The 13753-nt window shown below is 44.1% G+C and overlaps 1 protein-coding gene across 2 annotated transcripts in view; it reads left to right on the top strand.

Annotated features, from left to right (window-relative positions):
* The window catches only part of Copg2 (COPI coat complex subunit gamma 2), a 108898-nt gene that overhangs the window by 65694 nt on the left and 29451 nt on the right, over positions 1–13753 (top strand). The window lies entirely within an intron of this gene.

The following is a 13753-nucleotide window of genomic DNA, read 5'->3' as shown; positions in this document are numbered from 1 at the left end:
ATTCCTAGTTTGAGTTTCCTCTTTTCCATATCTCATTGCTCTCTTTTCCATCTGCTTAGCTTCCAATAGACTCAACTACTCTTTACTTATCAAGTACATTCTTTGTGAAGATTGATGCTGAGGCTCTCTCTTGAGAATAACACTTCACAAATTTATCTTTATCTGAGTATTTACTCTCCTGATTCTGCCCATTTATCAAGTGATTACTGGCAACCACCAAATTCCCTACAGATAACTTCTTTATGCACATGCCTCCTATTTCCCCTTATGCCATACTTTGAATAAAGATTAAGTGGGCAAAGGTACTTACCTTATCCACACTAAATTTTATAAATATCAGTGCCAATAGCCCCAATTGCCTTCATATTGACCACTAATTTTGTGGAAAACCATGTTAAAGATCATTAAGTATATTGAACTCTTTGATGGCTTTTCCTTTTTCCTTTGAGATAGGAACTCTCTGTACGGCCTCCTTTGACCTTGAATTTAGGATTTTTCTGAATTCCCTTCCTGAGTGCTGAAATCCCAGGAATACATCACCATGCCTGGGTCATATTTGTAAATTTTATAGTTACCATATGGATTTCTAATTCTTGACCTCTAATAGTTTCTTACACTATCTTTAGTAACCCATGTCTCCCATTGTAAGTATTTTTCCCTTGCTATTTTCTCAGTCAGCAAAGCTATTTCCACAAGTTGTTATGGGTGTACTCATTGCTCTTCCAGGAAGGAACTACTCTACATATATTGCTCCTCTGGTCTTGCATAAAACCCTTCATTGTCATCTGCTTATTTGAAGAGAATTGACAATAGCATTAACCCCAACAGTTTGATAATCCTGAATTCTGCTTTCTGCTTTTTGATACTCTCCTTCACCAAACAAGAGCCACAACAAATTGAGATGGTTTTGTCTTCTCTTGCACCAGTCATTTCTGATCCATCACATGGCCAGGTTGATTCATAAATACACTTTCATGTGGTTACTTACTTGAATATCTCTTTTAAACCTGGATAAAGATTTAATCATACCTGGCTGTCATCCACCCCTAAGGCCCTGTTTTGTCCCCAGGTATTTTTCCAGAAACTAATCAATTGTAATCCAACAAATCATAACCATCAGGCTACCTTACTATCAATAAATATACCCAGGAGTCTTGTCTCCATTCCAAACACATCTTCACTATTGCCACTATGACTTGCCTATGTGTCTCAAGCACATTCTACCAAACCAATCTGCCGTCTGAATTTAACACTATTCATCCTAGCCACTCAGGTCAAACAAACTAGGGACAGTCACTTGCTCACTTAGGAATTGCCTCTGCATGGTATCTTGCTTAGGCCATTTACTGACCTGTGTCCTAAGGACTTTCTAGGTTTACTCCTTCCACACCCCTTTCTACTTGGGTTCCATCAATCCCTCCTTCACCATATGTCCTAAACACCCCAGGGTCTTTAGACTTGTTCACCTGAATGTAATACCTTTTGTCTTTTTTTCCTGGTGCTAATTTGGTAACCCCCTATAGAGGGCCTTTCCTGAGCTTTTCAAGAACACTCTTCTCTTGACTTGGCTCTCCTCAATGTTCTCCTTCATCTACTAGCTTCCATTAGTATTACCTACTGACCACCTCTCTCCTCATGCTTTCCCATGTATAGCAAACTCCTCCCATCTCCTGACTCACCTGATGAATTCTCCTGTTGTAGTCTTCAGAGTACAGTTTCACTCTCCACGTGGCACATAGGTGCCCTTCTTTGTCTCCTATGATTTTCTTGACCTGTCCCCCATAGCTACCACTCTACAACATTCAGTAATCTTTACATTACACTGTTGAAAATGAGAGTACACTACCGAGCAGCCCTTCCTCTTCTTGCTACTTCATAAGGCATTGGTTACAACTCATATTACTGTTGTGGATGACACCTTCACTTCCTGGGCTGCCCTCTCCCTTGCCATGCCTCTAACTTTCTATTGGTGGACCTTTGATGTCCTCACTCAAGGATCTCTGCCCTTCCCCCTCTGATACAAACCCGGCACTCTCCACTTGGATCCACCACATCACTTTGCCTGTTAATCCTTGATACTAGACCTGGGCCAACCCTGGCATGCATGAGAGAGTTCTTTTGAAGGCCCTACTTCACCCCAACAGATAGGACTATCAGGCAACTGTCAGTATGGTTCACTCAAATCTGGTCTTCTGGAGATCACTATTCCCCTTTTTTCTTTATGCCACTTGCCATCTATTGTTCCCGGTTAAGACACAACTGCAAAGTAACCCTTTGATCCTCAGTTTCCTCATCTTTGCTTCAAACCAACCTCTTGTCCTTCCCTCTACCTTCATTCCCCCTTCTTTCCTTCAGACCCACCTCTCAGCCTTCCTCCTACCTTTATTCAGCTATTCTCCCTTTCTTCACTGGGTACATTCAGCAGTCTCCCCACTGTAAAAATTCAACACAGAATTGTCTGCCAACTCAGTTCAGTAAGATATTCTCTCAATTCTACAGCTGGACTGTGTCCCCATCCCATCCCTCACTGCTGCCAACCAACCAATCAACCATACTCTTTCTTCTAATCCCATCAACTCTGACAATATCCTGTCTGAATTCCCATCCTCAATATCTACCCTTCTTCTGCTGGATCCAGAGTAAAGAGCCTGGCCTGGAATTGTCCCATTGCAACAATACTAAAAACTTTTAAGAACCACGTTCCTCCTTGTCAATTCAGTCCACCCCATTTGCTGGTTTTTTCCCCTCCAAGCGAAAGCTTGTGTGCTAGCCTGAGCCATCTTCAATGCCTTTGTTCTAGCCCTGGGTCCTCCCTTTTTCCCTGGCTCCCCATTGCTGTCCAGCTTGTCTCTGTTCTATCCTGGGCTCTCCACCTTGCATTCTTGCTGGGTTCTGCTTACTTCCTGTGTATCTTCCATAGGTGATGACATCTCTGTGTGTTGTATCCCCCTCCTGTAGTTTTATCTTCCTGCTTGTGGCCTTTCTTCTGTTGCCTCCTTGGCCAATGGAAGAGTCCCTGCTTCTTCAGTATGGCCAGTTCTTTTCTCAACGACCTGCCAGTTGGCTAGATTTATGACTTTTTCCCCTTCTTGGATCTGATCTCTTTTTATTCCTGGCTTACAGTATTTTCTGCAATCAACCAGTTTCACTAGTTTGATTCTTGCATTAATTATACCGCCAACTTTCCTTAAGCTGCCTTTTCTTCACCTTTCCCATTCTTTCATCCAGCAAGAGAACACATAATTCTATAGCCAGATCTTCTTCTTACTGCTCTGTACCATTTTCTTATCTGCACTGCTATTCTGTGCTACCAAATTGGCACCATAAACAGAATAGCCCTACCTATTATACACAGAACCCTTGATTCCCACTAAATGTCCCTTTGGCCAAGTTGGCTACACTACGGATACTGTATCCATGTTAAAATTTTAGAAAGCCCTTCTTATGTAGCTACAACACTTCATCTTATGCATTTCTCCCTTTTTATTCTCTGGATTAAGCCTCCTAAAGGAAACAACATAACCTGATAACCTTACAGTTTCCTCCTTGTCCACGCTTATTCTGTGCCCATACTCTACTGACCTAAGCTCACTTTATGTATTTGACATGCCATTGGCATGGAAAGTCACTCAACTCTGCATACCCTGCACGCTCTCTACTACATGGTATACCTCTCTCCTTTCAGCCACCCCTTGAACAGCAAAAGCTCAGACTCATTCATTGGTCACTGCAAAATGCCTGTTCCCTATTGGGTCCCAGCTTCACCTCCACCATTTGCAGGCATCTTCTTTCTGTCCACATCCTGAACTCACTCCATGTGAGTCCATCCCACGTCCCTGAGGTTATCTGTCAGTGCTGTCTGTGCAGGAGCCTTCTTAATTTATATGTCACCCAGTTTCCTCCCATTAACCAGAGTCACCTGCTCCTTTGCCCACTATCTGCCTTTAAGGCCCCATTCTATAAATGTCTGGGCTTTAACCTCTTCTCTCCTCTCTGTTCTGCTCCTTAGGTTAGTCACTGACAACCACTCATCTCATCAGCTTGGCATGCCCTGAGATATGCACATACCACAACCAGACAATTCTGCATTCTGCATTCCTTAACCTTTCATGCTGCTCCCTTGATCATTGCCAATGCCATCTAACACTCATGAACTCCTTCATGACCCAAGTGCTGCCTCCTGTCCCTTTCCTTTCCCATCACTGCCTCTACCCACGTATATACACCATGTAGAACCTGCCATGTGCAAAGTCTCTCTTGTTTCCATCCTGGTTGCGTGACCATCCCCTGCATTTCTTCCTGTCTTCTTTTCCTGATACTCTCTGTTCCTTCTACACTGTTCAGTTGCACACCCATGCCACCTTTCAATCAGTCCATGCATCTACTACCTTTCAATCAAACTAGGCACTCAGGAGTGTTTCTCTAATTTTCGAAGGTGTCTGTACCTTTCCTGAACAGTCCTGACTATTGACATCAGTACCTGCTTCTTTGTTACCAACTTCCTATGATGAGTCAGTCTCATCATCATCCCTAAGTCTCCTAGCTTCTCACTAGAGTGAGATCCAACATATTATTAACAATCATTTCTCCCCTAGAGGCCTTTTTCCCTCCAGCTTGGTGTCTTATGTCCTTTCTTACCCTGTGGTTCCTATACCTTCTTTACTGCCACATCCTCTTTGAACTCCTCTAAACTTTGTTGCCCTCTCTCCTACCCATCCCATGGTCTTTTCCTCTCTAGGTTTGCTTACCTGTGGTTCTCACTTTCTCTCCCTCTTTCTTGGCTCTTTATGGCCTTTCCCTGATTCAGGGCCTTCCCTGAGCCTTTCAACAGCCTTCTCCCTTCCCCTTAACCTTTTCTTCTTCTCCTCCCCTTCTTTGTTTCCCACTTGCTCCTCCTCTCATTCCCCTCTTCTCTTTCTGCTTCTTGCCCCATCTGCTGGTTTCCATTATTTTTATACAGTGACTACCTCTCTTCTCATGCATTCTTAAATATGGAATGGTTCTCTCTCAAGTCAGCTGATCCATTTCCCTGCTCTGGTCTATACTGCACAGTAAGGTACATTTTACTCTCATATACACATCCTTCTTTTAGCTGTTCTCTATGATTCATTCTGTACACCTTCCTTCTTAACCTGTCCTCCTTACCTACTGCTCCATCACATTCTGCCCACTCTGCAGCACACTGTTCCAGATCTCTACATACCACCCACATTCCTTGCTCATAACTCTTTAACTCCAAGGTATAAGTTCCCTCTGGTCCTCACAACCATAACTCTTTGTAACCTTCCCCATTTCCTTTCTGTGAATACCAGCTGAAAACCAGCTCAGGAGCATCTGCCTCTGTTTTTGCAACCAAATTCCTGTCCACATGCTTTGTTTCTGCTCTCCTGCCACAGCACTTATCCACCCTCAACCTATGTTGCTGCTGAGTAGGACAGCTCTCTTCCTGGGCATTCCTATCCCTTCTTCCTTCTTTTTCCTCACCACTCATTTCTTCTCATGAGCTGTCATACTGATTCATTTCCTCTGTACTTTTGCCTTCCCCAACCATGGACAGCCAGCTCTATCCACATCTCTGTACTTCTCGTCTCTCTCAGCCTTCCTCCTCCACCTCAGTCCTCAGGAGGGACCACAGGGCTGGCACTGCACACCTGCCCCTGAATGCAGGTCCCCACATCACCCTCTTCCTTCCAGGTGCCTCTTATATACATCCACTTGCTTGCTGTCCTCTTCCTGCCGTCCTGGATGACAGGAGTTGTTCTCACAGTGACAGTCATGACTTGTGTGTGATGCCTCCTTTATCCTGTGTCACAGGTGCTGTCTGCTCACTGTCCTGTCTCTGCCCCATCTCTATTCTCTCACTTCCAACAGTGATTCTCACCCAGAGGTGCACAGCCCCCAGGTGGCCTATCAAAACCATCTTTTGGCTGGGGTTGTTGTTACAGTTTGTGAGCAGATCCCTGCTCCTCCTCTGATGTTTTGATAGGCCTCCTGGGGGCCATGCTCACCCCCCCCACATATCTCATGTGGATCCCCCACCCCCACCCCCAGTAAGAATCAGTGTTGTAGATGACACCTTCATTCCTTGGGCTGCCCTCTCCCTTGTCATGCCTCTAACTTTCTTATGGTAGGCCTTTGGTGTACTCACCCAAGGATCTCTGCCCTCTCCACTCTGATACAAACTCGGTACTCTCCACTTGGGTCCACCACATCAGTTTCTATGTTAATCCTTGATGCTACATCTCTTCCCTTCCCCCGCCCCTTAGAATTACCACGATTCCTTAGACTCCTAGTCCTCCTCTTTCTCAGCACTCCTTCATATACATTGTATACAACTCCAGTATTCATGAGAGGTGGTTAAGAAATCCATTTCTGTGCATATTACATCTTCTAGAGCCTATATGACTATCATGGTTTTTATCAGTAACTTTAATTCTAGTCCTACCTCTCTACAGTCTTTCATACCTTTCTTCCCGTTTTCCTCTAGTCCAGAGACAAGGATTTTCTGTCCTTGTGCTTTCTCTTTTCATTCCTAGAGTCCCTGCTTACTTTTCCTTCCCTTGCACTCCCTCTAACACTATTCCGTTTTGTTTCTTTTGATGAATATGGTCATCAATCTCAGAATCCATACCGAATCGTTCAGCAGATTGGTTCAAAAAGATTGTATTTTCAATGTATGCAGCCTGTTTTATCTCTTCCCCCAACATGTACAGTTACCCTAATTGAGTATTCATTATCCCGTTTCTAACCCTGCAATTCTATCCAACCCACTGTGTCCTACTGCAAAGCCCACCCAACCCTGTTCCAGTTGTCTACTTTTTCCCTCCAGACCCATAAAAAAGGGTTGACCTATAATTTCCAAGTATTTAATAAATGGTCTGAGCACCTGCAGCCTTGCCATATGCTCAAGGCTTTAAGATCACACAGTATTCTCTCCCAGTTCTTGTGCATCCCTTCTGTACTTTTCTCTTCTGGGACTGTCCCCCACTCCTTCCCTGTTGCTGGCCACCCTGACTCCTTTATACCCTGCTGTCTGCTCTCTATCTGTCCTAGCTACCTCTTGCACACTGAATTTTGTAGGTTACCCTCCTATATACTCTATTGTCATATATTCTCATCTTTCTTGCTACATTGTGTATGTTACCCACTTCTTCCTGAGTCCACACTAAGGAAATCTTTCTCCTCTCTGGCAGCATTTTCTTCGTACCTATAGTCTGACACTATCTGAGTTGGTTCTTTTCTATTACTTGTGTGTGTGTTCGTATTCCCTTTACTTGCTGTCACAGTTTCAACTCTTTCAACCCTCTTCCTAGCCTACCTTCTTTTATGGAACTATTAGCTGTCACTACTTTGGACATTGCTTTTATTCTGGCCAACTCTGTCTCTTGGGCTGCCTTTTCCTCATCTCCATTCCAGCCTTTCCTCTCTTCCCTCACTCTAGTTCCCACAAAATTCTACAACTAGTCCTACACTTCCTCCTCATTTTTCCTTAGCTCTATTCTACCCCTTTTCCCCTAAATAATCCCAACTGAGCACTCTCCCCACAAATCATACTTTCTTCCTCACTACTTTGGGGATGTCCAGATCTCTTATCTCTCCCTTTTTTTTTTTTTTTAGCTTTCTGTCTTGTAAATACTCCCTAAGTAGGAGCTATAGACAGATGTAACTGATGTAAGTACTCTCCTCTTATACTGGACTGATTTTGATCCTTTGTTCTTGTATTCCTCTGGGTCTAGCCACCTCCAATAAGAAACTCTGATTCCAAACTCTTAACTTACCCTCATCCAGGCCTTGCTCCCACTGTGCACACTACTTCCCTTCCCTTCCTCTACTAATGTTAGTGCACCTCATTGCATTTTAAGGACTCCTGTATACCCCAGCTAGTACCATATTTCAGCAACCATGAGAGTGTGGAAGCAGAGATTCACTGATGTGACAGAACACTTCCTCTGCATTGCTTCCCACTCACTACTCTGCACTTGGACTCACATCACTGAGGTTACCTGCTGAGGCTGTCTGCAAGAGCCATCTTTTAAAGTGCCATGCTGCCCAGTCTCTGCCTTTTAACCCAATTCACTTTGACTTTCTGCTACCCATTCTTCAAAGGGCTTGATGCTGCCTGTGCCAATGTTTTTATTGCTCTTTACTGCCCATTCTATGGTCTGGCCTTGATATACCATACCCCCACCCTCCAATGGACTACTTTCTTGCCCACTGAGATCTGGCAGCATCTCTTAGTTGTAGAACTCTAGATGTCTTCTTCCATTCTTACTTGTTGGTTCCTTTAACAAGGAATAATCTAGAAATTTTGAAATGTGTGTCTCCCATTTCACTCACTTCTACTCTATTTTTCCTATCAATTCCTTTGAACAAAATTGCTACTCACACAATACCAGTTGTAATTTCTTACTCCAAAGCCTTTCTTGGGACACAGGATGTGGATTTCCCCTGACATGGCATATCCTTTGCATTTTCTCCTGTTGTTTTCTAGATACTGTCTACTTACATATTAACATCCATTCATACTTTGCTTCTACATGTTAGAAAATAAATTCATTCAGAAATTTCCCACCTCTGTGCCCTTTCTGACTGGCCTATATCACTGTGAACAATGGCATGCATCCTTTGTGGCCCCAGCCAGCTCTACCAGGTCTGCCTGTTTTGAGTTCCCTCTTAACTGTCCTAATTACACAGTTATACCAGGTTAAAGACAGTTTCTTGTCAAACAATTATTCCCACACCTTTTTACCATCTCTCCTTACCTTTCAACCACAGTGATCCCAGATCTTTCTTAAGTCCCTACATTATGCAAACTCACTGTCCTTTGGCCCACTCCTATCTATCTTTGCCCCTCATTGTATTAGATGTGCTGTGGTCCTCCTCAACAGAATTCATCACTTACACTATCTAATTTTGTGGCCTTGAATGGCACAGTCCCTATATATTGTCCACACATCTCTTTCCTTCTTGGTGCTTGATGTACCTTCTCTGACTCAAGGACTTCTCTCAACACTGTTCTCTATTCTGTCAGTACCTAGCTCCTTCATCTGCTGGTTCCCATTCTTACCATTAACTACCTCTCCCCTCCCATGTATGACAGACAATCACTCCTTTCCTGCTCTCCCATGTGTGGAAAACTTCCTTCTCCTGGACCAGTTGATAGGTTTTCTTTCTTGGTCTCAACTACAGAATAAAGTACGGTTTCACTTCCTAACCTAGAATTTTTCAATCATTCTGTACACCTTCCTTCTTAACCTGTCCTCCTTACCTACTGCTCCATCACATTCTGCCCACTCTGCAGCACACTGTTCCAGATCTCTACATACCACCCACATTCCTTGCTCATAACTCTTTAACTCCAAGGTATAAGTTCCCTCTGGTCCTCACAACCATAACTCTTTGTAACCTTCCCCATTTCCTTTCTGTAAACACCAGCTGAAAACCAGCTCAGGAGCATCTGCCTCTGTTTTTGCAACCAAATTCCTGTCCACATGCTTTGTTTCTGCTCTCCTGCCACAGCACTTATCCACCCTCAACCTATGTTGCTGCTGAGTAGGACAGCTCTCTTCCTGGGCATTCCTATCCCTTCTTCCTTCTTTTTCCTCACCACTCATTTCTTCTCATGAGCTGTCATACTGATTCATTTCCTCTGTACTTTTGCCTTCCCCAACCATGGACAGCCAGCTCTATCCACATCTCTGTACTTCTCGTCTCTCTCAGCCTTCCTCCTCCACCTCAGTCCTCAGGAGGGACCACAGGGCTGGCACTGCACACCTGCCCCTGAATGCAGGTCCCCACATGACCCTCTTCCTTCCAGGTGCCTCTTATATACATCCACTTGCTTGCTGTCCTCTTCCTGCTGTCCTGGATGACAGGACCTGTTCTCACAGTGACAGTCATGACTTGTGTGTGATGCCTCCTTTATCCTGTGTCACAGGTGCTGTCTGCTCACTGTCCTGTCTCTGCCCCATCTCTATTCTCTCCCTTCCAACAGTGATTCTCACCCAGAGGTGCACAGCCCCCAGGTGGCCTATCAAAACCATCTTTTGGCTGGGGTTGTTGTTACAGTTTGTGAGCAGATCCCTGCTCCTCCTCTGATGTTTTGATAGGCCTCCTGGGGGCCATGCTCAACCCCCCCCCCCAATCCTCATGTGGAACCCCCACCCCCACCCCCAGTAAGAATCATTGTTGTGGATGACACCTTCACTTCTTGGGCTGCCCTCTCCCTTGCCATGCCTCTAACTTTCTATTGGTGGGCCTTTGATGTCCTCACTCAAGGATCTCTGCCCTTCCCCCTCTGATACAAACCCGGCACTCTCCACTTGGATCCACCACATCACTTTGCCTGTTAATCCTTGATACTAGACCTGGGCCAACCCTGGCATGCATGAGAGAGTTCTTTTGAAGGCCCTACTTCACCCCAACAGATAGGACTATCAGGCAACTGTCAGTATGGTTCACTCAAATCTGGTCTTCTGGAGATCACTATTCCCCTTTTTTCTTTATGCCACTTGCCATCTATTGTTCCCGGTTAAGACACAACTGCAAAGTAACCCTTTGATCCTCAGTTTCCTCATCTTTGCTTCAAACCAACCTCTTGTCCTTCCCTCTACCTTCATTCCCCCTTCTTTCCTTCAGACCCACCTCTCAGCCTTCCTCCTACCTTTATTCAGCTATTCTCCCTTTCTTCACTGGGTACATTCAGCAGTCTCCCCACTGTAAAAATTCAACACAGAATTGTCTGCCAACTCAGTTCAGTAAGATATTCTCTCAATTCTACAGCTGGACTGTGTCCCCATCCCATCCCTCACTGCTGCCAACCAACCAATCAACCATACTCTTTCTTCTAATCCCATCAACTCTGACAATATCCTGTCTGAATTCCCATCCTCAATATCTACCCTTCTTCTGCTGGATCCAGAGTAAAGAGCCTGGCCTGGAATTGTCCCATTGCAACAATACTAAAAACTTTTAAGAACCACGTTCCTCCTTGTCAATTCAGTCCACCCCATTTGCTGGTTTTTTCCCCCCCAAGCGAAAGCTTGTGTGCTAGCCTGAGCCATCTTCAATGCCTTTGTTCTAGCCCTGGGTCCTCCCTTTTTCCCTGGCTCCCCATTGCTGTCCAGCTTGTCTCTGTTCTATCCTGGGCTCTCCACCTTGCATTCTTGCTGGGTTCTGCTTACTTCCTGTGTATCTTCCTTAGGTGATGACATCTCTGTGTGTTGTATCCCCCTCCTGTAGTTTTATCTTCCTGCTTGTGGCCTTTCTTCTGTTGCCTCCTTGGCCAATGGAAGAGTCCCTGCTTCTTCAGTATGGCCAGTTCTTTTCTCAGTGATCTGCCTGGCAGTGTTACCAGATTCTCAGCTTAGATTTTTCCATTTGGGTAGTCTATGCTTCTTTCACACTCCTTTTCTCACTGTTTAGACTCTTTCCATTCTCAATATCACATATATTGTTCTAGAACCATTAGCTCTTACTCTTCATATCTTCCTTTTATTGTTACCTCTACTCTCCGCTCTGATTGTCCAAATGTTCTTCTGTCCTGTCTATTACAATAATTCCCACAAAAGTTTAAGCCAGTCTGGCATTTCTACTCTGTATCCTTTCCTGTCCTACATCACTTCCACTTACCAAGAAGTCAAAATTTAGGAAATCCACCCCTATTCTTTACCAGGAGGTTACCCTTTTGTTCTTTGTAGTTTTCTCATTTCCTCATCACTCATTGGGCCCAGTAATATACCAACATTTGTGTGCAATATTTAAGATGTTCTCAGCCTCTTGTTTCTGCCTTGCTTTTTCTCAGGATCAAACCTCCCAAGACATAAGCCCAAACCCAGTAACTTCCTTTAGACTTTTGCTCTCTATTGCAGCATAAATTTACTTTTGTCACTTTTTTTTGACACTAAGTAATGCCACACTGAAATTGAATACCCATCCTTTATCCTCTTCACCATGTCTAAGATAGCTCCAGCTTTCAGCTATTTGGCATTGTAGAAGCACAGTTTCAATGATCACTGCAAAATGCCTGTTCCTTATTTGTTTCTAACTGTGCCTATGCTATTTGCAACTGTGTCTGTCCACAGAATGAACTTAGCCTATATTAGTCTATCCCCAAATCCCTGAGTTTACCTGCCAGTGCTTTCTGTGCAGGTGCCATCTTAAAGTGCCTTTCCTTGTTTAATTCAACTTGGGTTGTTTCTTTGCCCCACTCTCTGTAAAGATCCCATTCTTCAAACAAAAACCTTTGTTTTTGCCTCTCTGCTCTCCTCCAAAGGTTTGGTCTTTATACTTTCCATCTCAACAACTTGTCTCCTAGAATCTGCTCAGTTTAGAAACTACTTCATAATCCCCTTTTCCAAATTAGCATCTCTATCACATTGACTTCCTATTTTCCAGAAGTTCTTTCTCATCACATGCATCTATCCCTTTGTTAACATCTCAACTCCTCTGATACAAATGGAATCTCACATACGACCTCAAAGGCTAGCCAACTCCAGTGATTCTTCCTTTCTATACTAGATGTCGATTTAATCCTTGCATACCCTAACTCCTGTTACTTCTCATTATTGTCTTCTAGAAACGCTAGCTTTCTCTTCAAGTTCCAGTTACACATCCCATCACCTTCTATCAAATCCATTGAATCACGAGTCTTTCTGCATTGCTATTTGCTCCCTTCCTCACCTCTACTCACTACAGATACCATAGCCAGCCTATGACCTCAGTATACTCTGTGGACTCTTTCTGCTGTCTAAATTTACCCCTAAAAAAAATCTTAGCTTCCTAGTTCCACCATTGTGAAGACATTGGGAGTTGTTGCCTTCAATTTTCTCCTGTCAATGTGCCCTTATCTGAACATTGGTCCATAATACCTCTGAAGTGCTACTATTTCTACAACCTTACAACCCTTAGCTTCTTCCCACCTCCTTTTATCCTCACCTACATGCTCCATGCTCTCTCCTCCTCTATGTGCTTCCTTACACAACTTTGATATATTGCCATGGAAATGTTTCTGAATTCTAATGTTCACTAACTCCCTTCGATCTTTACCTTGTTTCTTTGGTGCAATGCATTGTGGAATTTTCAACCCAGTAGCTGTTAGGCTTCCTTATCTGCTCATTCTGCTCTTCTTTCCCAGTATATCACATCACTTTTCTTACGTCATGTTCCACTGTCGTTTATAAATGCCTCATCTGTACTCTCAATTCTGGGGCCCAGGTGATCATTTTTACCACTTTATTTCTGTACAGCATTCAAGGTACTAGTACACCTACCTCACCTACAACTTGTGGAATCTCCAGCTCATTCTTAAAACTGTCAGGATTGTAATTCTTTCTTGGCCTCTATCTCATGCATACCGCATTAGACTATTCCAAATCTCTACTATCATGCCAAGTGATTCTCATGCCCAAGACTTTACTCTCTCTAGCTCTTCAGAGCTAAGTTCCCTATAACCCTGTAGACATCTTTCACATTCTTCTTTACACTCTGGCAAATGTGATTGGTGTGGGGACAGATCTCTGATCTACAGTTCATGACCCCACAGCTTTTATCTTCTACCCATACTTCTGCCCCACAAATTCCTTCTTTCCTCTCAAAGATGCCCATCTTTAACCTGACTTGCCTGCTGGGCTCAACAGTTCTCTTCCTGGGTATCCCTATCCCTGCCCCCTCTCTTCCCCTTCTTCCTCATTAGCACTCATCCCTCTCAGGAGCTCCCCTCCAGCACTGCTTCCTTTCCCTCTGCCCCTACCTT

The sequence above is a fragment of the Dipodomys spectabilis genome, unplaced genomic scaffold, assembly GCF_019054845.1.
Source record: "Dipodomys spectabilis isolate Male_0828 unplaced genomic scaffold, ASM1905484v1 ptg000197l, whole genome shotgun sequence".
NCBI classification, from domain to species: domain Eukaryota; kingdom Metazoa; phylum Chordata; class Mammalia; order Rodentia; family Heteromyidae; genus Dipodomys; species Dipodomys spectabilis.
The sequence above is the reverse complement of the archived record's forward strand: the minus strand, read 5'-3'. Positions and strand labels throughout refer to the sequence as shown.